We start from the raw sequence: 25,028 nt of genomic DNA on the forward strand, positions 1-25,028 counted from the left end.
TTTTTGATGAATGTCTGGAGAAGAGGAAATTGCAAGGGGCAGAGACCACTTTGCCATGACTGCGGGTGAAGCGAGCGCAGCTGTAGGGAAACACAAAGTGCCCCCCAGGGGCAGCTGCCTCCGAGGGCAGTGCACGTGCGGTCCCCGGCTCCGAGTAAGGTTCTCACTGAAGTACGGGTTACAGAGCTCAAACTGCGAGCAGCTGAAGTGCCTGGCAGCAGGGGAAGGCCATGGGAAGGATGGCTCCAGGGAGAATGACATCACCACTCTGATTGACTCAGGTGCCGAATACGGGTGTCCCCTGGCACCCGCAGGGGAACTGGCTGCACGGTAACCTTTGGATACCCACATCCATGGGTGCCCAACTTTCTTTTATAGCATGGTGTGGTGTTTGCATAGACCCTGCACAATCCTCCTGTATCCTTAATTTTTAAAATCTAACTAAAATTTTTTTTTAATTTGTGGGGCCAGCATTGTGGCACAGTGGGTGAAGCCACTGCCTGCAATGCCAGGGCATCCCATAAGGAGGCTGGTTCAATTCCTGGCCGCTCCACTTCCGATCCAGCACCCTGCTAATGGCCTGGGAAAGCAGTGGAGGATTGCCCAAGTCCTTGGGCCCCTGCACGCACATGGGAGACCAGGAAGAAGCTCCTGGCTCCTGGCTTCTCTTGGCCTAGTCCAGCCGTCACAACCATTTGGGGAGTGAACCAGTGGATGGAAGGTCTCCCTCTGTGTGTAGGTCTCTGTCTCTCCCTCTCTCTCTAACTCTGCCTCTCAAATAAATAAACAAATAAATCTTTTTTAAAAAAAATTGTGCGTATGTGCATGTGTGTGTGTATGAGAGAGAGAGAGAGAGAAGGAGAGGGAGAGAGAGAGAACCTCCCATCCATTGGTTCACTCTCCCAAATCCCACAATATCCAGGAACTAAGAACTCAATGATATGCATTAGCAGGAAGCTGGAATTGGGAGCAAAGCCTGGATTCGAACCCAGGCACTCTGATTTGAGATGTGAGTGTCCCAACCAAGCTGCCTAACTGCTGTGTCAAACAACCCCGCCCCACTGCACGCCCCGCGCACACCTTGAATTGCCTCAATCAATGCATTGTGAAGTGAACATGGCTGTTACACTGTGTTCCTTAGGGAATGATGACAGGAGGAACAGTCCATGCCGGTTCAGTGCAGACACCATTACCTTTCTGGTCTCCTGTTCGTAGAATCCACAGATGTGGGCTCACGGACGCAGAGGGCCGACTGTGTGTGGCCGTGGCTGCCTCGCTCTCCATGGTGGAAAGACGCCTGAGATAACCTGGAGACAGCCAGTAAAAAACCCGCCATGGGCCTGTTCTGTCTGCCCGGAGCTGAATGAGGCAGCCCAGGCTGTGTCTTTGTGTCACTTGTAGGAGCGGTGGCCGCTGGTTTCACTAGACATCATTTTTACCACCTGATATGATTGCCTAAATCATATGATTTCCTCACTCTATCTCTCCCTTGTTTCTCTTCCTGCCTATGTGTGTGTCTCTCCTTCTTCTTCCTCTTCGTGTTGCTCTGTAATCTGTCCCTTAAAAGTGTGTATATTTGCTTCTCTGGACACAGAGAAGTGTCACTGCTTTGAGGCCAACCAAGGAAAAATCTTGCAGTAGCTGCACCTAACGCAGAGCCAGGGTTGGGAGACTTCAGCGAGCAGGTTATTCCTGGGGTAAGAGTGGCTGCCGGGAACCTCTGTAGAAACAGGCACCGGGCACTCCAGTCACTAAGTGCACCTTTAGAAATCTCTAGACCCCAGGCCTGGGCGACTAGAGGTTACACCCCGCTTTGGACAGCTACATCCGCTATCAGAACACCTAGAACCGAGTTCCGCCTGCCCCTGATCCAGCTCCCTGCTAATGCACCTGGGAGGCAGCAGATGCTGGCTCTGGTACTTGGGTCTCTGCTACCAACGTGGGAGACCTGGCTGGAGCTTCTGGCTCCTGACTTGGCTTGGCCATCGCTGTTACAGGCATTTGGAGATTGAACCACTGGGTGGAGTATGTCTCCCCACCCCCCTTTCTGTCTTTCCATCTCTATCTCAATTTTCTGTCATTGTGCCTTTGAAATAAATAAAAATAAACTTTTTTTTAAAAAAAAAAAAGGAAATCCCCAGACCCCAAATACTAGAAAGAATTAACTTCACACTAAGCTCAAATGTTATTACTCCTGCTCCATTCTCCAGGCTTAAGCCTCCTGCACTTTGGAGCACCCTAAATCTGGATTAAGGGTGAGCCTGCAGGTCCAGCCAGAGCTGAGCCCCTAAAGGGAGTGGGGAGCACCTGTACTGGGAGAGCGATGGAGGCCGTCCTGCAGTGCAGGGCGGGGGTGGCTTCGGGTCCCCGTGGCCCATCTGGTCACCCGGCGTCACAGGACAAAACAGGTGCTGTGCTCTGTACTAGGAGGGGCCCTGGGCCCGGCGTAGGTCCTGGCGTGTGGGGCTGGTGAGCCTGGCTGTGTTTACCTCCCCATGGCTGTAAGAGCCCTCCTAGTGTATACGGAAGTCACTGTGAGATGCCCATAATTTAAGGCCTAGGGTATTGATCAGTTTGAGGCCAGCAGACTGGCTGCTTCCATTGTGAGTAATTTGGGCATGGCCACTGGTAGACACAGCCTGCCTCATTCTAATGTTTTCAACAGTTGTGGGTCAAACGTCCATATTTGCAAAGGTCAGAGGTCATTGCTGGGATTCATGGTGAGCCCGTGCCCCAGGGTTCAGGAAGGCTGCCCAGGGCAGGTGGAATCTGGCCCGGGGGGGGGGCCTGCTCGCACCAGAGCTGAGGCCCCCACAGCCTTGTCCTTGGTATCTGGGGGCCACTGGGACCGCTGAGCTCCAGCCCGGTAGGACACCCTGTTCTAGGAGGGATGAGAACATTGCCCTGGCTGTCCGGGTCGTCCCGCCTCACCCCAGGACATTGCATTTCCAGTGCATTCTACGGTGATACTGAGAACTGCAAGCGAGCAGGGAGGAGCTGGGTTGGCCAAGGCCAGCAGGGGACTTGCCCTCTTGTGGCAAAGCTCACACAAGTTCCTTACCCTCAGCCCTCTGGCTTCCTCCAGGCCTTGGCTGCTCTGTGTCACATCTGGTGTCTCTCACCCTGGGTCACTGCCTCCTCCCTCCCCACTACCAGGCCCATGGCCAGCCCAGGGGCTGGGGACCACTCACTCCTGCCAGGCCTCGGTGGACAAGGCATCACAGGCATAATATTCCACTTCTGTGGGAGCAGCTCTCTGATGCAGAGGGCACCAACACACTCCATAGGGGATGTCGGAGGTGACCACGCTCTACCCAGCCCTGAGCACAGTGTAGACACCATGAAGCTGCCAGGATAAGGCCCATGCTCCCCAGAGCCAAGGTTGGAGCCTTGGTGGGTTTCCATGTGAGGTGCTGGGGTCATGATCAGAGAGAGTGACTGTCTTGGTAGCCATAATCATGTGCAGGACAACACATGAACACCTGCAATATTTAAACATTTCCACAGAGACCTCCAGGGTTGCCCTGGGAGGTGTGGACCAGGATGGCCAGGGCATCTGGGTTCTTGTTGACAGTTCCTAGGGGCTCAGAGGCTTGGAGGAGGAGACGAGAATGATTAGTTCCATGGCATCAATCCAGGCTGTGTCTATCCATGGAGAGGTAAGGGGGCTGAGTCTCACTCCCAAGCCTCTTCTTTCTGTAAGCCCCCAACCCTGAGCACCACTTCCCTAGGACTGAGGTCAACCAAGGTGTTTTAATTTTTACTCCAGGTCCTTGTCTTGCACAAAGGCAAGCATTCTAAGTGCACACACATATCAGGTGCACCAAGTGATAGCAAATTTTACTTGCAAAGTGAGGAAGTGAACACATACCCACATGTGGTCATGGGTTGCCCCACACAGAGAATATCTGTTGTGAGTGGGCAGTGGGACAGAGGATTGCCCAAAGAGGGAGTGGTGGGGGAAGGAGAGCCCCTGTGTGGTACCTGCAACTGTGGTCCCTGGCAAGAGTGCCTCCCGAAGAAGTTTATAACTGTAAGGCTGTATAGTTTGCATACATTCCTATGGACTTCTAAGGATACAGTTTAAAAACTTGCCGTGGGACCTCAAATCCTATTAAGCTGGGTGGTAAAATTACCATCTTAAGTGTAAAAGTGACCACATTAAGTGTTAAAGTGATCCTATAGATAGGATTAAGTGTTAAAGGTATCAGTTCAATGTCTGGTAATAATAACAGAATTTAAAAGGAAAGAATGTTCTAAAATGGGTAGTCCAGACAGCAGACTTATAGTATAGCAATCAATTTAAATAGCACTCTGACCTCAGAATCAGCCCTTAAGGCATTCTGGTCTGGCTGAAAAGCCCATGAGAGCATTTCAGGCATGGGAAAGCCAGGGCATTGTGGCAAAAAAATATCCTACATGAAGGACCTCTGTGGGTGAGACCCCAGTGGAAAGAAGTGACCATCAAAGAAGGATGCACTTTTCTCTGAAGAGAGGAGAGAACTTCCACTTTGCTTATGGCCTTGTCTAAATACTGACAGAGTTTGTAGGTTCAAAAGACTTCCAAAGCCTAGGTAGCTCATGTCAAGAGCCTTGGGTGATCACTGATGATATACATAAGAGTGTTGATTGATAAATTAACAACTGGAGTCACTGTGCACTTACTCCCCATGCAGGACTTCTGTCCTCGATGAGTTGTATTATGAGAATTAACTGTAAAACATGTTCTCTTTTTGTAAATATGCATGTTCAAATTGTTGAAATCTTTACTTAGTATAGAGTTGGTCTTCTGCGTATCAAGTTAATGAAAATGAATCTTAATGGAGAATGGGACAGGGAATGGGAGAGGGAGGAGGAGGTGGGTAGAAGTGGGGTGGGAGGGTGGGTATGGTAGGAAGAATCACTATATTCCTAAAGTTGTACTTATGAAATTTGTACTCATTAAATAAAAAGTGTCTTTGGGGGAAAAAAAATGGAAACATGGGCAATAGAAAAAATTGAGCCCTCTGCCCAGTCAGATGTGTTGAATTCTCTTGAGGTTCTATTGGGCTCTGGGCATCAGTTTTAATTATCTTGTTAGAATTACAACAGTGGGTTTTGAGTCGTATGGATTCTGTTTTGGATTCCATGTTTTACTAGAAGTTATTATTGAGCTAGACTTGAATCCCAACTCAGAAATAAATGGTCAAACCATCAGGAAAAAAGAAAAGAAAAGTGCCTCCCTCAATGCTGGCCCCTTCTCATGAAAGCCCCCTGGGAATTTTCCGGTATCTCAGCAAGTCCCCCGTGGAGCCCAGCATCCGTATTTCATGGCGTTCCCCTTAGCTCCCAGATGAAGCAGATGCATCCCAGGAAATGGGGCATTTTGATTGACAAGTAGGAGGATGGAGGCTTGCAACTTCCGCTCAGCAGACCTAAACTACCCACCTGCCCATATATCACACATCAGAACCCCTAGACAATCTGTCAGGGTCACCCCTCAACTTCATCTGCCACAGTTTCCATGACGCAATCCCTCATGACCAAGCAACAGAAATGGTCCGTGCGCAGTCCTGGAGGCGGCGGTCTGGGCCAGGTTCTCTGAGGCCTCTCTCCCTGGGAAGCACGGTGTCCTCCCAGGGTCTTCCCTCTGTGTGTGTCCCTGTCCTCATCCCCTCCTCCTACAAGCATGCCAATCAGACAATAGGCCCCACCCTCGTGAGCTCGTCTTACCTCACCTCCTTCAAGCTCGCCTCTCCAAATGCAGCCACCCTAGAAGACAGGGCTTCTGCATGTGAACTCTGCGTGGACACAGCTCAGCCCATTCGGCCTTGGAGGAGAGTCCAGTCCCTGGAACCCCGCCGTGTCCTGAGAACCATTGCCACTCCCTCTCCTCCCAACCCAGGCAGCCTGCATGCCGCCCTGCCAGAACAAGTTCCTGGAGGGACTCCCGATGACCTCGTCCAGCCCCGAGCATCGGGGTGCTCAGGACCAGAGTGGGCCCGAGAATGAGCTCATGGGGGACGAGACGACGGCCTTTGACCTGCACGTTCCTGGGAGCGCGAGCTGCGCTGGAGGTGAGCCGAGCTGCAGCGGTGAGGCCCACACGCAACCTGGCCAAGCCACCAGGTCCAAGATGCCCCCTCGGTGTGGGCCGTGGCTCCCCGGGACATTCCTTGGCCTCCCTCGACCCCATGCTCCCATCTCCGTGACAGGAGCACCCAGGGATCCTTGGTCTGTCCTGCGCTGCTATACCGGGATATCTGAGACTGGGTGACTAATAAGCAGCAGAGATTTACGTGGCTCGTGGTTCTGGATGCTGGCTCTGCGTCTGGCCAGGTATCCGGTGGGCGCCTGAGCCTGGCACCATCCCATAGAAGGAGGCAGCAGGGCAAGACAGGGTGAGGGTGAGCATGAGAAAGGCAGCCAGACCCACCCTCCAATCAAGAACCCCCCAGGAGATAAAATTAATCTCCCTCTCACTTGCCCCCACCTCCCAACACTGCTACATTGGCTATCAGGGTTCTAACACAGGCTTTTTTGGGGGGTACATCTGAACCACAGTAATGGGAAAGAATTTCCCCTGGCCCTGGCAACAACCCTGGGACCATTCAGCTGCTGGTCAGTGTTTTCCCAGCCACAGGAGGCCAATTTGCTGGGCACCCCCAGGTTTGGCACCTCCTTCTTGCACGAAATAGTGCCTGCGCCATTTGATGCTGTAGTTGAGTTTTTAAAATCCAGGGAGGGCCGGCGCCGCGGCTCACTAGGCTAATCCTCCGCCTTGCGGCACCGGCACACTGGGTTCTAGTCCAGGTCGGGACGCCGGATTCTGTCCCGGTTGCCCCTCTTCCTGTCCAGCTCTCTGCTGTGGCCCGGGAGTGCAGTGGAAGATGGCCCAAGTCCTTGGGCCCTGCACCCGCATGGGAGACCAGGAGAAGCACCTGGCTCCTGGCTTCGGATCAGCGCGATGCGCCAGCTGCAGCGCACCAGCCAGCCATTGGAGGGTGAACCAACGGCAAAAGGAAGACCTTTCTCTCTCTCTCTCTCTCTCTCTCTCTCTCTCTCTGTCTCTCTCCACTCTGCCTGTCCAAAAAAAAAAAAAATAATAATCCAGGGAGGACAAGACCGGGGGAGGGGGATTGAGCAGAGCCCCTGCTGACAGTCAGTGGCGGGGGAGAGTGTTCTGAGGGGACCTGGGAGGCCCCTTCCACAGCTGGAGACGCAGTGCACGCTCCCTGGGGGCCCAAGGGAGACATCAGCAACTGGGATGCTGCTGTGACAAGCTCCCGTCCTGGGAGCTTCTTTGTCCCTGCAGGTCTGTGCCTCTACCCCCTCCCTTGGGGTGAGACAAATGCGGCAGGCAGCAGGTGGCACCTGACAGGAGGGCGCTCCCTCCAGGGAGTGGCTGCACCACCCTAAGTGTTCAGTGAGCTGGGGACCCTCTTCCTTTGCCGGGAGGCACCAGGCAGTCTGAGAGAGTTCCCTCCACCCCGCCCCACAAAGAGCACCTGCGGGGACCCAGAGAAGCGCCAGTTACGTGTGAAGAGCCCAGGGAACTGAAAGCGCTCAGCAGAGACTGGAAATCAGAAGTCCCTGCAACCAGACCACAAGAGCAGGTCGCACCTGCACTTGAGCAGGGTGGCTGCCTCCTGACACAAAGGGGTACAAAGGACCCGGAGTTTCCCGACAAAAGAGCCCAAATTGCAGGCTCTGACAGGAAATCACCCCTCACAGCAAGAACAAGAGAAACCGCAACTTCAGAGAGAGAACAACTGATGCTCACACGGGGGTGGGTCCCAAGTGGGCATCATCTGGCAACGATTGTAAAGCGATCATAGTGACAGCGGCTCAGCCGTTCATTACAAACTCTCTTGAAACAAGTGGAAAGAAATGGAAAGCCTGAGCACAGAAATGCATACTATATTTTTAAAAGAGCTAATTGCAGAATCGAAACACCATAAAAGCAATACAAATGTGGGGGAGGGACCAAGTGGTGGAACAGAGATGACAGAGGGTAGGATCGGTGAGCTGGAGCGTGGGTCAATGTAGTTCATCCTTGAGAGAAAACAGACTGAAAAAAAAGAAGGATAAGAACAAAGCCTCAACGACCTGTGGGAACACAGCAAAACTGACCTTCTCATTCCTGTCTTTGAGAGAGCAGTGGGGCTGATGCGTATGAAAACATCACTCAGCGTCCAGCCATTTGGGAAGCAAGTGAAAATCTCTACGAGAGAGTGGTCCACAGTCCACACCTATCAGAATACCTACAATCAAAAATGGTGCGGTAGCCTTGTGGGGAGCGGGTTGGGCTGCTGCCTGCAATGTTGGCATCCCTTATCAGAGCGCCAGTTTGAATCCTGACTGCTCTGCTTTGATCCAGCTCCCTGCTAATGCATCTGGGAAAACAATGCAAGACTTGGGCCCCTGCTACCCATGTGTGAGACCTGGATGGGGTTCCTGGCTCCTGGCTTTGGCCTGGCCCATCTCTGGCTGTTGCAGGCATTTGGGGAGTCAAACAAAGCATAATAGAAGCTTGCTCTCTCTCTCTCTCTCTCTCTCTCCCCCCCATATATATATAAAAATCTTGCCTATGTGTGCCCCTGTCTGTCCCTCTCTTTCAAATAAAATTTAAATAAATTAAATATTTTTAAAAAGGAACTATGTTGGGGGCGTTGTGGCATTGCGTGGGTAAAGCCACCACCTGCAGTGCCGGCATCCCATATGGATACTGGTTCAAGTCCCGGCTGCTCCACTTCTGATCTAGCTCCCTGCCATGGCCTGGGAAAGCAGTGGAAAATGGCTCAAGTCCTTGGGCCCCTGCACCCACATTTGAGACCCAGAAGAAGCTCCTGGCTCCTGGCTTTGGATCAGCACAGCTAGGGCCATTGTGGCCAATTGGGGAGTGAACCAGAGGATGAAGACCGATCTCCGCCCCCACCCCCCGCCTCTCCTTCTCTCTCTGTGTAACTCTGACTTTCAAATAAGTAAATAAATCTTTAAAAGAGAGAGAGAGAGAGAGAGAGAGAGAATATGGAAAGGATTATGCACCGTAACCAAGAGGGATTTACTCCTGGAATGCAAGGAAAATACAACACAGGAAAATCAAACAACCTGTGGCTGGCGCTGTGGCTCAGTGGGTTAAGCTTCTGCCTGTAACAAGGACATTCCATGGGAGCTCAGGTTCAAGTCCTGGCTGCTCCTGTTCTGATCCCAAGTCCTGCTAATGCACCTGGGAAAACAGTAGAGGGTGGCCCAAACACCTGAGCCCCTGCCACCCACGTGGGAGACCTGGATGGAGTTCCAGGCTCCTGGCTTCAGCCTGGCCCAAACCTGGCTGTTGTGACCATTTGGGGAGTGAACCAACAGATGGAAGCTCGCTCACTCGCTCTCCCTCTCTCTCTCTTTCTCTCTCTCTCTCTCTTGCTCTACCTTTGAAATAAATAAATGAATCTTTTTTAAAGTCCTATTACAGCTGTGCTGCTTTTTTGAGAAGAATGGGGACTGGTGTAGCCACTAGCGAAAACAGCACATCAGTTTCTTAAGAAACTAGAAATAGAATAACCGTGGGATCCAGCAATTCCAACTCCAGATTTATATGCCCAAAAGAACTGACAGCAGTTTTAAAGAGCCAGGTGTGGGCCCACGCTCAGAGCGACATCGTTCACCAAAGCCAACATGTGGAAGAAGCACGCATGTTCATCCGTGGGCGAACGGACAAAGTGTGATGTATACACACAATGGACGTTACTTGGTCTTGTAAAGAAGGAAGTTCCCCCACAGCCTCCAACAGGGCTGAACCTTGAAGACTCTACGCTCAGTGAAATGAGCCAGCCACAAAAGAACAAATATTGTCTGGTTGCACTTGCATGAGGTACCCTGAACAGTCAAACTCAGACACAGGAAGTGTGTGGTGGCAGGTCGGGGTGGAGGGGGAGGGCTGTTGTTTAATGGGTACAGCTTCAGATTTGCATGACAGCGTGAATCTACCCAACACCACCTAGCTATCCTCCCCCCCCCCCCCCGCCCAGATGCTTGGGCTGGGAGAGTCTATCGCACATATATACTATTGCAATTAACAATTCTAACTGGCTCGCTCAGACGGTGCTTAGGGAACACTGACGTCTCCTACAACGAACCGTGCAGCCAACGTAGGACCCGGCAGTTGCACTCCTGGGAAACAAAAGCTGATGTTCGCGCGCTACGCTGGATGTGACTGTTTGCAACAGCTTTATTTGTAGCAGGCCCAAAGTGGAAACCGACCCCGCGTTCCTCCACAAGCGAATGATTAACCCAGCCGTGACGCACGCACACCTTGCACAACAGCTCAGCTACAGGAAGACTACTGACAAACCAACGTCACCCGGGAATTATGCTCAGTGGTAAAAACCAACCATCTCAAATGGTTGCACACTGTCTGATTCCATTTCTGGAACATTTTTGAAATGATAAAGTTATAAAAATGGGGATTAGATTAGTGTTTGCCAAGGTTTAGGGAAAGGGTGTAAGGGGAGGGGAGTGGGTGTGGCTATGACAGGGCGCCAGGAGGGAGCCTTGCGCCATTCTGTGTGTTGGCTGTCTCCACATTAATATCCCAGTGTGCATGGTATATTCTGGTTTTGCAAGACGGTGCGGGCAGAAGACTTGAGGGCTGGGGCTGGGACCCACTGCAGGCTCTTTTCCTGCTACGTAGGAGTTGGTTGATACTGACTGGTGGGGGGGACACGAGCAGCTATCCGCCTGGACCCTTATGCGCATGGACCTCCTCTCAGCATGGTGGCTTCCTTCAAGGGCACCAGTCCCAGGAAAGCACCAGGATGTATGACTCAGCCTCCGGAGCTACCCAGCAAATCTGCAGTCACGAGTCTCACCAAGGCACAAGGGGAGGGGACGGAATCCAGTTCTTGATGGGAATGGACGAGGTTCCAGACAGCCAGCTCTAAAGCACTCAGAGCACTGCCGGGTGGGCGGGAGGGAGACGGCAGGGTCAGGAAAGCGTGAGAGCCAGTGCTCCAGGGCTGTGGTGGGAGGCACCGGGGCTGCGGGTGCGGGTGCGCTCACTGGGAGCCCAGTGAGGGAGGGGCTGCAGCTGCAGGGAGGGGCTTAGTGGGAACTCGCTCCACGCTGCAGAGAGGTGGCCAGGAAACAGGTCTCTGGGGCAAGAACCATCTAACAAAGCAACAGCACAGACCACACTCAGCGCATGAGTGTTTTCCACTGCTCCATAACAAATCACCACCACAAGGTGCGACTCAGTCCACGTTCTGTTGCTAGAACAAAATGCTTGAGGCTGGCTACCTTATAAAGAAACGAGGCTTGGGGCAGGCGTTTGGCCTGGTGGATAAGATGCCCGAGTCCCACCATCAGAGTGCCTGGCTCTAATTCCTGGCTTCAGCTTACTGCTAATGCGGACCCTGGTGGCAGCAGTCATGGCCTAAACAGATGAGCCCCTGCCACTCACGCGGGAGACCGGGGTCGTGTGCCCAGCCCCTGGCTTCGGCCGTCAGCCCAGCCCAGGGCTGTTGCAGGTATGTGGACAGTGGGAGCTGGCTCTCTTTCTGTCAGTCTCTCTGCCTCTCAAGTTAAAACAAAAATGAAAAACGTAAAGAATCAAAGCGGGTTAACACCCTGGCCTGAAGTGCTGGCATCCCATATAGTTGCTGGTTCTAGTCCCCGCTGCTCCACTTCCTATCCAGCTCTCTGCTATGGCCTGGAAAAGCAGTAGAAGATGGCCCAAGTCCTTGGGTCCCTGCACCCACATGGGAGACCTGGAAGAAGCTCCTGGCTCCTGGCTTTGGATCAGCACAGCTCCGGCCGTTGCGGCCATCTGGGGAGTGAACCATCGGATGGAAGACCTCTCTCTCTCTGCCTCTCCTCTCTCTATGTAACTCTGACTTTCAAATAAATAAATCTTAAAAAAACAAATGGTTTGCTTAGCTGCAATTCCTGGGGCTCCAGGCCATGGCCCTGGCACCTGCTCAGATGACGTCACAACGCAGCAGCGTGTGCAGAGTGACAGGCAACCCTTGCAGAAGGGAGGGTCAGGCAGGGACCAGGCTCGCTTGTAACAGGCCATCTTGTGGGAAGTAGTCTGGTGCTGCAAGACTTGAATGAACTCATTGGTCCATCCATGGGGGCAGAAACTCGGTGACCTGATGCTCTCCCACCGTATGCCACCCGGGAAGGCTCCACCTCCCCAACACCTCCACTCTGGAGACCAAGCTCCCAGCACACGGACCTCTGGGGAGCAAACCACATCCAAGCCGGAGCAGTGGCTCACGACCACCCAAGAGCATCACCCAGAGCTGCTGTGGGCTGGGGCCCCGGTGCTGCCGAGGTGCACCTGCAGCTCCCTCCTCACCCTCACCGCCTCCTCCAAGCTTGCTCAGGCTGTTGGCAAAGTTCAGCTCACTCTTGGAGGTGCAAGGCTGGGGACCCCACTCTCTCGGAAGCTGTAGGCCACATGGACTTGTCAGCTTCTCCAGCTGCCCTAGCTCCTCGCCACGTGGACCCCGGGCCACGCGGACCCCTGGGCACCATTGCTTTGCTGCCTTCCAGCCCTGGGATGGCTGCTGTCTCCCTTACTCCTGAAGGCTCCTGCAGCTGGGTCGGCCCCGGCCCCCTGAGGATAGCCTGGGCCGTCTCCCTCCTGATGCACTCAAAGGCAACGGGGTCGTGGCTGATCCTGGAGTGGCATCGGACTCTTCTTGACGTTCTGCACACCCACGGGGGAGGCGTGGGAGTTTCTGCGGCAGAGTGGGAATCCCGAGGCCGTCTTGGAATCCTGCTCCGTGACCTGGGTTGTGGCAATCCCGGAGCTGGGGATATCTTTGCAGTGCAGGGGAAGAATACAGGGAAAGAAGAAAGAAGCACTCCCACTGATGCTAACATCACACACACACACACACAAATGGACCTAGTGCACAAGAACACCGCCCACCCTGTGAGCAAAACAGGAGGAAAAAAGCAGACAGGTCAGCACCCTGAGGCCTGGAGTCTGGAGGACAGACACCCCACTCGAGCCTCCGCCTGTGCACTTGGCTAAAAACAGCGAAAACAGGTGAACACCGTTACGTAGCTGATGAAAATCTTCACTATGCAAGGAAGTATTAAAATAAGTGTTTTGTGTGTTTTCCGCTGTAGGGAAATCTCATAGGGACCCACTGCAGGATTTGATCACGATTTGTACAATCGACGACCACTTCCAAATCTGGGTCCTGCTGGAAGATCTGAGTGATAATTCCAGTGGCGAGGTGCTTCTCCAAACGGAAGTGAATTACCAACAAAACCAAACCAAGACGGGGCCGATGCTGGGGCACAGCAGGTTAAACTGCTGCCAGCAGTGCCGGCATCCCATATGGGCTCCAGAGTCCTGGCTGCTCCTCTTCTGATCCAGCTCCCTGCTAATGCACCTGGGAAAGCAGCGGACGATGGCCCCAGTGCTTGGGCCCCTGCACCCATGTGGGAGACCTGGAAGAAGCTCCTGGCTCCTGGCTTCAACCAGGCTCAGCCCCAGGTCACTGGGGCCATTTGGGAAATGAAACAATGCATGGAAGATTCTCTCTCTCTCTCTCTAATTTTGCCTTTCAAATAAATAAATCCATCTTTTAAAAAAAACTATTTTGGCTTAAGGGAAGTTATCTAATTTGTTTCTCATCATTTGAACATAAATCTGTGAAAATTTTAGTATATCAACATAATTAGTGATTTTGATGAAATGAAGGCACGAAACATAAATGTTACGGGATAAACACGTCTGTGAATAAAGACTTTATTACTCGGGGAAACAATGCCAACCCGTTCCTGGCGCACCCGGACATACACCATCATTAAATGCAGCCATCTGTGATGTTTTGCCAAGTTTTAGTCACATAAAAACTGCAATTTTGTACATATTAGCCTGACTGATAGCTTCTACACATTTAGACACGTGGTCCGGATGTCGGGCCGAGAGGGTGGTGGCGGAGCTAGGGGTGGGCCCTCCGCAGTCCCGGGGAGGGCAGCCCCCAGGCACCAGGTCGGACCCCAGCCTGCGGGCAGCCAGCAAGCTGCGATGACGCTGACCCGGGCTCAATGGCGCCGCCGCGTGGCCATTTTTAGTAATGGCAGGAACCTCCTCTTCCCACATTAGGGAAATTTCCCAATTTTCAGGATTTTTTTTTTTTTTTTTTGAGAGTTCAAGGGGAGAGTGAATCTCCAGGGGAAGCTATGGGGTTTTCTATTTTTAAATCAACTGAATATCAGAAGGCTGATTTTTAAAATAGTTCTCACTTTGAATTTGTAGAGTAGTGTTGGTTGGGAAATATTTACCCAAGCTAGATAGCTTTGCGTGAGCAGCAGGGAGCCGTAGATCATGCACCGGACCCCGGCTTGGCTGCGTGACTGCGGGCAGTTTCCGGGAATCTCCAAGTCTGTTTTCGACCTGTGAATGGGAGTCCCAGGCAGCTTCGATGTCACCAGGGGCTGTGATGTAAGCGTCGCCTGGCTCTTGGCACTCAGCAGGGGCAGGACTAGGGGAGCCCCTCCCCTCTGCCCCTCCTCTCCTTCCCCCCTCATCCCTTCCTGCCTCCCTTCCTCCCCTTCCTCCCTGGCCCAGGCAATCACTGAGTGTTTGTGGGGTGAGTTAATGAATTTGGATGCACGTCCCCCAGGGTGACTGAACCCTGAGTTTCTCCAGGTGCTCGCTGGCCCGAGCCCTACGGCTTTCCCTGGCACACCTGCCTTCCCTCCCTACCCCTCTTTCCTTCTGCCTTTGAGTTCCCAGGGCCCTGTCCCCACCGTCTCCCAGCAGTCGATTTGCATTGCAGTTTGTGAAGACCGTGGAGGACTCGGGACACCCACTGCCCCCGCCTGTCCCGCCATCAGCCAGCCTCCCTCCTCTACTTCCACTGAGGCCAGCCCTCCCTGCCTCCTACCCCTCAACAGCTTCACCCCTGCAATGACCCCACACACACACACACACAACTTGATAACCAGCTCCCTACTACACACCCCCACCCAGCCTTGCCCAGAGGCCTGTCACCCTCCAGAGTGGGCCCAGCCCTCCACTGCCCCCCGCCCCCCTCTCCTGCCTGCTCTGCTCCTAAGAGCCTGCCTTGCCCCAGGCTGGAGTGAGCCTGTGAATTCTCCCATCTGCAGAAACAGCTCTTCATCAAGGTAGTGAAAACTGGCCTGCCTTTGAAAAGGGAGCCAGGGAAGGACCCCCCCCCCCCCCGCCCGCAGGCTCAGAGAAGCGTCTTCCTGCCTGGGCATCCGGGGGAGCCTGTGGCTGGAGTGAAACTCCCAGAACTCGGGGCTGTTAGTTACTGCCGCTGCCCCCACCCTTTCATGGGCCTGCAGCAGAGGCCTCTGCTGGGCCTGACCCAGATTGCCACGCGCACCTGCTCACTGCGGGTGCTTCCCCAGCCCACAGAGCGTTCCTCCCGCACCTGTATTCAAGGGGCCCCTGGCTGGTGTGAGGTGCCTGCAGGGCCCATTCTGTGCCCTGTTGAGCCTTCTCAGTGCCTTTGACTGTTTGTTTATTTTCATTTTTATTTGAAAGGCAGAGAGACAGACAGACGGAGGAAGATCTTCTATCCGCTGCTTCACTCCCCGAACGTCTCCAACAGCCAGGGCTGCAGTCAGGAGCTGGGAACTCCATCCGGGTCTTCCAGGTGGGCGTCAGGGACCCACATGCTTGAGCCGCAGCCTACTGCCTGCCAGGGTGTGCGCGAGCCGGGAGCTGGCCTATCCCTGGAAGCAGGACAGGCTGCACTCACTCCAGCTCCTCAACGTGGGGCGCAGGCGCCCCAAGCACTGACTTAACCATTGTGCCAAACGCTTGGTCCTTTTTTTTCTTTTTCCTTTTGCTTTGTCACATTTGCCCAGATGGTCCACACTCCGACTCCCCCTGAGAACTCTGAGAAAAGGGGGCATGTTCCTGTTCCCAGTGGGGGGACACTGAGGCTGTGTCACATCCCAGCCATGCGTCCTGGAGACCCCCGAGGGGCCCCCTGTCATTCCCAGAGCTCTCCTCTGCCTTCCTGCCGCCCTACCCGCTGCTCCATTCTTCCTTCTAGAACCCGACTGCTGGCCAGGCCCTTCGCTCTGGCCCTCAGCAGCACGTTTCCAGCAAAGCAAAACCACAAGGTTACCCTGCCCAGGGTCCCCAGGCAGCAACTCCGGGCACGCACCGCACCCCACCAGCCTCCCCAGGGGTGTGTGTGGGGAGGGGTCCAAGTCCCCAGAGGCGGAACCCCATGTCCTCGCTCTGAGCTCGGCTTCACCCGGAAGCCTCTCTTAAGTGACTCCAAGCCAAGTGAGGGGCCTGGAGACCAGGGGTTGGGGGTGGGGGGCAGCTGGGAGCACCAGCCTCAGCCTCCCCATCCCAGCCTCTGCCTTCGGAGAAATGTACAGGAGGTGTTTGCCCTCTGAACTCTGACCCCTGACCCTGATAGAGAACGAGTGTGGATACAAGCTTGAATTCTAGGTGGGGGCTTCCTTTCTGGCCCCTCACACCTTCACACTAATGCCATCCCAGTGTCACATTGTTGTGGGGGATGTGGCCTGGGACCCCCTGAGCGGGAGTGAAGAGAAGCTACTTCCTGGGCTCCTGGCCCTGGGCAAAACGGGGTGAGGGCTCACACTCGCTTGCCAAGACCCCGGTCTCCCTGCCCCCCCCCCCCCCGTGGCTGGGCACGGAGCCAGGGCGCCCTGTCCTGAGACCTCTTCCCAGCATGCCTCCCTCGTCCCCGTGTATCCAGAAGCAAAGCACAAGATCGAGGCTTCTGGAAGATTCCTTTCCACTAGGGAAGCTGGAAACCCACCAGCAGTTCAAACTGAGCAGCTGGCGTTGTGTGTGTGTGTGTGTGTGTGTGTGTGTGTTGTGAAACAAAGGGATTTAAGGTCGGGGCGGGGCGGGGAACAAGGCCCCGCAGAGCACTGGGCGAGGGGCTGGGCAGCCCTGCCCGGGCTCCAGGTCCAGCTGTCAGAGCAGCTGGTGCCCCCTGCTGGTCTCAGGGCCTCCCCTCTGTCTCTGCAGGTGGGGACTGTGCTCACCAGCAGGTGGGGTCCGTCAGCCACTTTTCGACAAGTCTCTCAGCAAGTCAGCCCTGGGGGCTTCTCGCCTCAAGGAAGGAGCCAGAATCTCCCCTGGAGAGACTTGCGCGCAGAACCTGCTGGGAGGAGTTGCTGCCAGGAGGAGTGGGAGTCACAGGGGCCCTGGCTCGGCCCGGCCAGGTGGGCTCCGTGGGTGCTGGGCCTCGGTGTCTGTCCAGGAGCAGTCGCTGCACCTGCTATCTCATCACCAGCCCGGCCAGGGAACAGGTCTCAACCTCTCAGCCCCTACTGCTGCTTTGTCTTGGCCACCTGAGGTCCCTTCTCCTTGGGGACTGGGGCTGTTGTGTCTCCTGAGGGTCCGAGCACTGAGGAGGCTGGGGGCTCCCAGTTGCTGGTGGTGGTCAGTGACTCAAGGAGTGGGGGCGGAGGGGGTGTGGTCCTCCTTCCCCATTGCCCTGGACTTGCACCCAGCTCCAGCCTGGCCCCTCTCAGCCTCCGGCTCCCCCTACTCCAGGCTGTCTTCCCAGCCCCTTCCCAGGCCCCCACCTGCACACGTCTGGTCCCCACCAAGCTTCTGGAGGTCCCAGACAGCTCCTGACCGCAGTGCCGCCTACTCCACCTGCCACTCTGGGGGTGGGTGACAGGTCATCAGACCCACCCACCAGGGATGGCTGCACCTGCTGCATGAGTAGACCAGAAATACCAGTGACTGATGCCACACTGACCTCCCAGTGGCTCCTCACTGGCATGGGGCAGAACCTTCTGGAAGGCTGGCTGGGAGATGTGCATGACTCCTCTCCTGGTTTCTCTCACTGTCCATAATGCCCTTTGACCTGTGAGGCTAGTGTTGGGTCAGAATTGACACCCCAAGCTGGCCGTCGGCCACGCGAGTCCAGGGGCAGGTGCCTTCTTCCCACCGACGTGTGTGCGTTGCTCCAGCACAGCTGGGAGAGAGTGACAGGAGCCCTGCTGCCCTTGAGAAGTGTGGGGCTCCCAGCGGGAGCTGCCTCTTCCCACCAGCACTAACTTCAAGTTTACCATGTAAAAACGGCTTAACCCTTCGCATATATTCATTCGTGCACACCTTGCAGTAATGCTGTAGTTATTCCCACTGTGTAGATAAGAAAAGCAAGGCCCAGCTCAGCTGAGGGCCCTGCTGTAGCACAGCGGGCACGCTGGGCGCCACTCCTCGCAACAGCCGGTAAAGTGCAACCTCCCCACCTTCCTGCTGGCGGCTGCCGCCACGCCTCCTTGCCAGCCGCTGGCCCCGCCCCCTGACAGCGCCCTCTGTACCGCCATGCAGCTGGACGGGCACAGGGCAGACAGGTGGCAGCTGGGGCCAGGAAGCAGCTCTCTGCAAGGCCCCCGGCGCCCACACAGACGCCCTGCCATGTGTCGCAGCACACAGAGGCGTCATGCCAGGGAGTCTGTGTCCTGAGTGCCGGCGCAGATGTTAGGAAGACACAACCCCTCCCTTCCCCCAGCCTGGGACTCCAGGCCTCTGCAAGCACAGGCGGGGACAGAGCACTCTCTCGTGCCCACCTCCACCCAGCCCCCCACCAAACGGATGCGGGACCAGCAGACTCAGGGACCTGGTGGGCCAGGGGCTCTGCAGCCCCCGGGGGCCAAGAGGTCCCTCTAGGAGCAGGGGACACAAAGGCCGCCCCTGAGGTGCTGTGTTAGTGGCCTTGCTGTCACTACAACAAAACATCCAAGGAAACTATAAGGAGAAAAGGTTGGGCAGGTGTAGTGGTGCATCAGGTAACGCCTGCAACGCCGGCATCTCATATTGGAGCACTGGTTCTAATCCCAGCTGCTCTGCTTCTGGTCCAGCTCCCTGCGAATGCACCTGGGAAGGCAGCAGAAGATGGCCCAAGTGCTTGGACCCCTGCACCCACATGGGAGACCTTGAAGGAGTTCTGGGCTCCTGGCTTTGGCCTGGTCCAGCCCCGAGAGTTGTGGCCATTTGGGGAGTGAACCAGAAGATGGAAGACTTTTCCCTCTCTCTGTAATTCTGCCTTTCAAATAAATAAAATAAACCTTTTAAAAAGAGAAAGAGAAGGTTTATTTATCTCACAGTTGGAGGTTCAAGTCTAAGACCTGGGGGCCTCACTGGTTTGGTCTCTGATGAGGGTGGTCATGGGGGAGCCTGGGGTACAGGCAGGGAAAGGCTCATATGGTGAGCCAGCAAGAAGAGAGAGCTGCTGGCCCAACTGTTACACACAGCTCTCCCCAGAGCTCCTGTCCTAGGACACGCCCCCAGAGCCCTAAGGACCTCCTACCAGCCCACCTCCCAGGCAGCGCCGCTGTTGGATGGAGTTTCCAGTTTGAGTACCACTAACTTGTGACTTGGTTCTTTAAAAGTGCTGTATGAGGGGCCGGCTCTGTGGCGCAGTGGGTTAACACCCTGGCCTGAAGCGCCGGCATCCCATATGGGCACTGGTTCTAGTCCCAGCTGCTCTTCTTCCAACCCAGCTCTCTGCTATGGCCTGGGAATGCAGTGGGAGATGGCCCAAGTCCTTGGGTCCCTGCACCTACGTGGGAGACCAGAAGAAGCTCCTGGCTCCTGGCTTCAGATTGGCGCAGCTACGGCCGTTGCGGCCATCTGGGGGAGTAAACCATTGGGTAGAAGACCTCTCTCTCTCTCTCTCTCTCTCTCTCTCTCTCTCTCCCTCTCTGTCTGTCTGTCTGTCTGTCTGTCTTTCCATCTACTGGTTCACTCCCCAAATGGCTGCAACAGCCAGGGCTGGGCTAGGCTTGGGCAAGGCTGAAGCCAGGAGCCTGGAACTCCATTCTGGGTTTCTCATATGGGTAGCAGGGGCCCCAGCACTTGGGCCATCTTCTACTGCTTTCCCAGGCATGTTAGCAGGGAGCTGGATCAGAAGTGGAGCAGCCAGGACTCCAACTGGTGCCCATATGGGACACTAGCGTTGCAGGAGGTGGCCCAACCCGCTGCACCACAATGCTGGCCCCTTGTTTGTGCTTCTCTGCCTGTGATAACAGCGTGTGGCTTGAACACTCCTGTTCTAACCCTGGAAATCTGCATGACAGCACCGGGCATGTGCAAAGAGGAGGAAGACTGCCCTGGACTGATAAGGAAGGGCTGGGTTGAGCTGCAAGTGAGAAAAGGAGACGGGGTGGGTGGACGACACAGTCTCCGCCTCACTCTCTCGCCCTGCAGCTTTGCCTTTAGGGTCATGCGAACATTTTGAACAACTGTAAAATAAAATCAAGCCAAAGGGGAAAGAAAGCAATTAAAAAAGCTAAAAGCAAGTGCAAGAAATAAATCCATGTATTGAGTGGGTCGTTTAACCAAAAGAGAGGAATTGTTTCAAGGCCCTTTCAACACAGTAATTGGGTGCTGTGTCCCCTTTTTATCCTAAGGACAAAAGGCACTGCACAACAAAAACAAATCGTAGACTCTCTCCAGTAATCCCATTGTCAGTGCCACTACGACACTCAGGTCCACGTCGCCAAGTTATTACTCTGTTGGTTCTAAAACTGTTGCTCTCCAGGGTGGAGAACAATGGCCCATTTGGTGTCAATGAGCTCCCCCGCTCCCTGTCCCGGCCCCGCTACCACAGCCCAGACTGTGGTGTGCAAACTGCCTTTCCCACTGGAAGGAGCCCCAACGCTCAGGGAAATGCCTCGCGCCTGGCAAAGGGCAGGAAACAGACAGCAAGGGAGGAGCAGAGACTTCTGGGAGTGTGCAAAAAGGATTCAGGACCAGCTCCACCAGCCTCGCTGGCCTGAGACGGGAGACTTTGAACACCAGAAAGTTGCGGCCAAAATAAAACTCACAATGATCTGAAGCATTTCATTTATGAAAAGTCAAACACAAATTCATAATTCCCAAACAAAACAAATGTAATTGATCACTTTTGGAGAAGCCTGGGAAGTGGTACTTAAAGGATAAGAGCTGGCTCTCCCTACCCCTCCCCTGCTCTTCCCACCCCTCCTCTCCCCTCCTGGCTCCTCCCCCACTCCTCTTTCCACCCCTCCCCTCCTCTCCCCAGCCCTCCCCACCCCTCCCCTCCTCTTCTCTCCCCTCCTGGCCCCTCCCCACTCCTTCCCTCTTCTTCCCACCCCTCCTCTCCCCTCCTGGCTCCTCCCCCCCTTCTCTTTCCACCCCTCCCCTCCCCTCCTCTCCCCAGCCCTCCCCACCCCTCCCCTCCTCTTCCCTCCCCTCCTGGCCCCTCCCCACCCCTCCCCTCCTCTCCCCTCCCCTCCTGGCCCCTCCCCACCCCTCCCCTCCTCTTCCCTCCCCTCCTGGCCCCTCCCCCCTTCTCCTCCCTTCCTTTCCCTTCTCCCCTCGTTTCTTCTGTGTGAACTGTACCCAGGGTGATGAGCTAATTAGTGCAGGGGAGTGAAAGTCTCTACTATTGCAGCCCCTAGTGAAATGATGGCTAAGGCCAAAATGGTCAATGACTAAAACCACTGAATAAAAAGCTGACAGTTAAGGCTGCAAATACCTAAACCTGTGTGCTGTGGTTTCAGCTTGTGTCCCAAAAGTTCATGTGCTGGAAACTAAGCTCCTAAATGCAAATGTTTATGGTGTTTGGAGGTGGGCCTTTGGGAGGCAGTTAGGGTTCGGTGAAATCATGGCCAGGGTGGGCCTGGGGGTCCCCATGATGAGTGGTTATATAAGACAAGCAAGAAAGACCTGAGCTGGTAGCTTACTCTGTCCCACCATGCCAGGTCCCCTTCTGTGTTCCAGTGTGGCAAGAAGACTCTCGCCACATGCCAGCACTATGCCCTTAGACTTTTCAGCCTCCAGAATTGTAAGAAATCTGGTTTTAGAGGCTGGCGTTGTGGCGGAGCAGGTAAAGCCACCGCCTGCAGTGCCGGCATCCCATATGGGCACTGGTTCAAGTCCCAGCTGGGACACTGGTTCAAGTCCCAGCTGCTCCATTTCCGATCCAGCTCCCTGCTAATGCATCTGGGAAAGCAACAGCAGATGGGACAAGTTCTAGTAGAAGCTCCTGGCTCCTGGCTTCCAACTGACCCAGCTGCAGCCATTGTGGCCATTTGGGGAGTGAACCTGCAGATGGAAGATCTCTCTCTCTCTATCTCTCTCTCTCTCCCTCTCTCTCTCTCCCTCCCTCTCTCTCTCTGTCTTCAAAATAAATAAATTGGGGCCGGCGCTGTGATGCAGCAGGTTAAACCTCTGGTCTGCAGCACCAGCATCCCATATGGGCACTGGTTCGAGTCCCGGCTGCTCTGCTTCCAATCCAGCTCTCTGCTATGGCCTGGGAAAGCAATAGAAGATGGCCCAAGTCCTTGGGCCCCTGCACCCATGTGGAAGACCCAGAAGAAGCTCCTGCGTTCAGATCAGCTCAGCCCTAGTTGTTGCAGTCCTTTGGGGAGTGAACCAGCGGATGGAAGACCTTTCTCTCTCTCTCTCTGGCTCTGCCTTTCTCTGTAACTCTTTCTTTTTTTTTCTTTTTTTCTATTTTTATTTCTATTTATTTATTTTTGACAGGCAGAGTGGACAGTGAGAGAGAGAGAGAGAGACAGAGAGAAAGGTCTTCTTTTGCCGTTGGTTCACCCTCCAATGGCCGCCGCGGCTGGCGTGCTGCGGCCGGTGCACTGCGGCCGGCGCACCGCGCTGATCCAATGGCAGGAGCCAGGTACTTATCCTGGTCTCCCATGGGGTGCAAGGCCCAAGCACTTGGGCCATCCTCCACTGCACTCCCTGGCCACAGCAGAGAGCTGGCCTGGAAGAGGGGCAACCAGGACAGAATCCGGCGCCCCGACTGGGACTAGAACCCGGTGTGCCGGCACTGCAAGGCGGAGGATTAGCCTAGTGAGCCATGGCGCCGGCCCCTCTGTAACTCTTTCATGTCGCTCCCCCTCTTCATGGAGGAACGACACTAAACCCTGCCTAGGCTTCATATCCGAGTCACGGCACCATTATGCCTCCTAGGCTTCCTATCCGAGTCACGGCACCATTATGCCGCTCCCCCTCTTCGTGGAGGAACGACACAGGACCCTGCGCTGTTCTTTTGTCTGCTCGGCCCTTCCCGGGTTTGCTGCTGGTTCTTCCCGGGTTGGCTACCGACCCTTCCACCTCCGTGGAAGGGCGGTTCCCCCTAGCCACCTTCCCCACTTCCGCGGGGGAGCGGCATACCGCCGGCCGGCTCTCTCGGGGGCTGCTCAGGTGTTCCTTCAGATAGATGTTCCTGGTGCATGTTGTCTCTCTCCTCCTTTATAGTCCTCTTCCACCAATCCCAACTCTGCTGCCCACACGCCGAGTACGCTGCTCTCCTCCAATCAGGAGCAGGTCCTGCTGTTTATTGGTTGAACTGGAGGCAGCTGTGTAGAAGCTGTTTCCTCCTCTCCCAGCACCATATTGTGGGAGAGCAGATGTATAGAATAAGTCTTAATTCCAGTAACAGTCTAGTCCGAGTTGCTCCCCACACTTTCAAACAAAATAATTCTTTAAAAAATAAAATAAATAAATCTTTTAAAATACATTTTATGTCGATTTTCCAGGCTCAGGTGTTCTGTAAAAACAGCAGAAAATGTACTAGACATCTCGGAGCATCTCAACATCACTGAAAGAGATCCCACCAGACGTCAGGTATCTGCTGGTGCAAATGCAGAGCATCATCCACGAGACACTTCCAAACCCACCTGGGAATCTGCTGTGCCGGGCACATCGCACTACTGAGGTGCGTTAGCACAGCGGACACATTCACAGCACCAGCGAGATACGAACCCCACAATCCAGGGGCTGGGAGTTCTTCAGGGAAACTCCCAGGTTCTCCAATAAAGTATTGTAGTGAAAGAGGGGGAGGGGGAGGGGGAGAGAGGGAGGGGGGAGGGAGAGGGAGGGAGAGGGAGGGAGGGGGAGAGGGAGGGAGGGGGAGGGGGAGAGGGAGAGAAAGACGGGGAGGGAGAGGGAGAGAATACAAATGAACAGGCATCTATAGCTTTAGAGACCTAAAAGACTTGGCCAAATGCAAGGTGTGGGCTTATATAGACCTAGATTCAAAGAAACCAACTCTAAGAAGTAACAAAAACAGAAACATGCAGGTGACAATTGGGGAAATCTAAATGCTGAATGGGTATTGTCAACCCTAAAGATTCATAATTAGTGTGCTAGGCTGTGATCCTGGAACTGTGACTATGTTCAAAAGAGCAAGGCTGAGGGTGGGGGGCATGGGGTGGGTGTTTGGAATATCAGTTAAGGCACTGCTTGGGATGCCTGCCTCCTGTATGGGGGTGCCTGGGGCTCAATCTTGCCTCCACTCCCAATTCCAGCTTCCTGCCGACGCACACTCTGGGAAGCTGCAGGGGATGGCTCAAGTGCTTGGGTCCTTGCCAGCCATGTGGGAGACCTGGACTAGGTTCCCAGCTCCTGACTTTGGCCTTGCCCAGCCCTGGTTGTTGTGGTCATTCAGGGAGTGAACTAGCAGATGGGAGATCTCTCTCTTTCGAACAAGTAAAATAATTTTAAAAGGGGGGGGGTGTCTTTATGTCTTACAAACGTGTGCTCCTCGTCCGTGTATTGCAGGGATGGCCCCCAGGGACCTCATACACACCCTCCCCCCACGATAACCCTGGAGCTGGCTGCATGCCTTGTTTTGCCTAATGAGACGCTAGCAGTCGGGATGCAGGCAGAAGCTGGGAACTCTTGGAACACTGCCACTATGGGAACAAGCCCCAGCTGGCCTGGTGCACAGCTTGTGTGGAGAGCCGAGTCCCCTAGTCCGGCTGCCAGACACATGAGAGAGGTCATAAAGGCAGTCCAGCCCCAGTCAAGTCACCAGCTGACTGGCATGACAAACCCGGCAGAAGAACCATCCAGCTGATCCCAGCCCACACTGTCAGCCCACGGAACCACGAGTAATGAGCGATTGCTATCCCAGGCCATGAGATGACAGCAACAGGCAAGCCAAACACTTCTAGAACATGGACGGGTGAAACTACAGATGTCTGAGATTCACTTCTGATTAAACTGGGGGCAGAGTGGGCAAAGGCATAGAAGGAACCAGACTGGTTCTAGGCTG

The 25,028-nt window shown here is 54.7% G+C and overlaps 1 long non-coding RNA gene across 1 annotated transcript; it reads left to right on the forward strand.

Annotated features, from left to right (window-relative positions):
• Positions 1 to 14,286: 14,286 nt before the first annotated feature.
• On the forward strand, positions 14,287 to 19,053 carry LOC149122938 (uncharacterized). The gene is made up of 4 exons (XR_016218504.1): positions 14,287 to 14,446; positions 15,518 to 15,629; positions 16,997 to 17,193; positions 18,847 to 19,053. It is a non-coding gene; the product is annotated as an uncharacterized LOC149122938 (long non-coding RNA).
• The last annotated feature ends 5,975 nt before the right edge of the window (positions 19,054 to 25,028 follow it).

This window comes from Oryctolagus cuniculus, chromosome 12 (assembly GCF_051225735.1).
Source record: "Oryctolagus cuniculus isolate XC-2025 breed Fujian yellow rabbit chromosome 12, ASM5122573v1, whole genome shotgun sequence".
NCBI classification, from domain to species: domain Eukaryota; kingdom Metazoa; phylum Chordata; class Mammalia; order Lagomorpha; family Leporidae; genus Oryctolagus; species Oryctolagus cuniculus.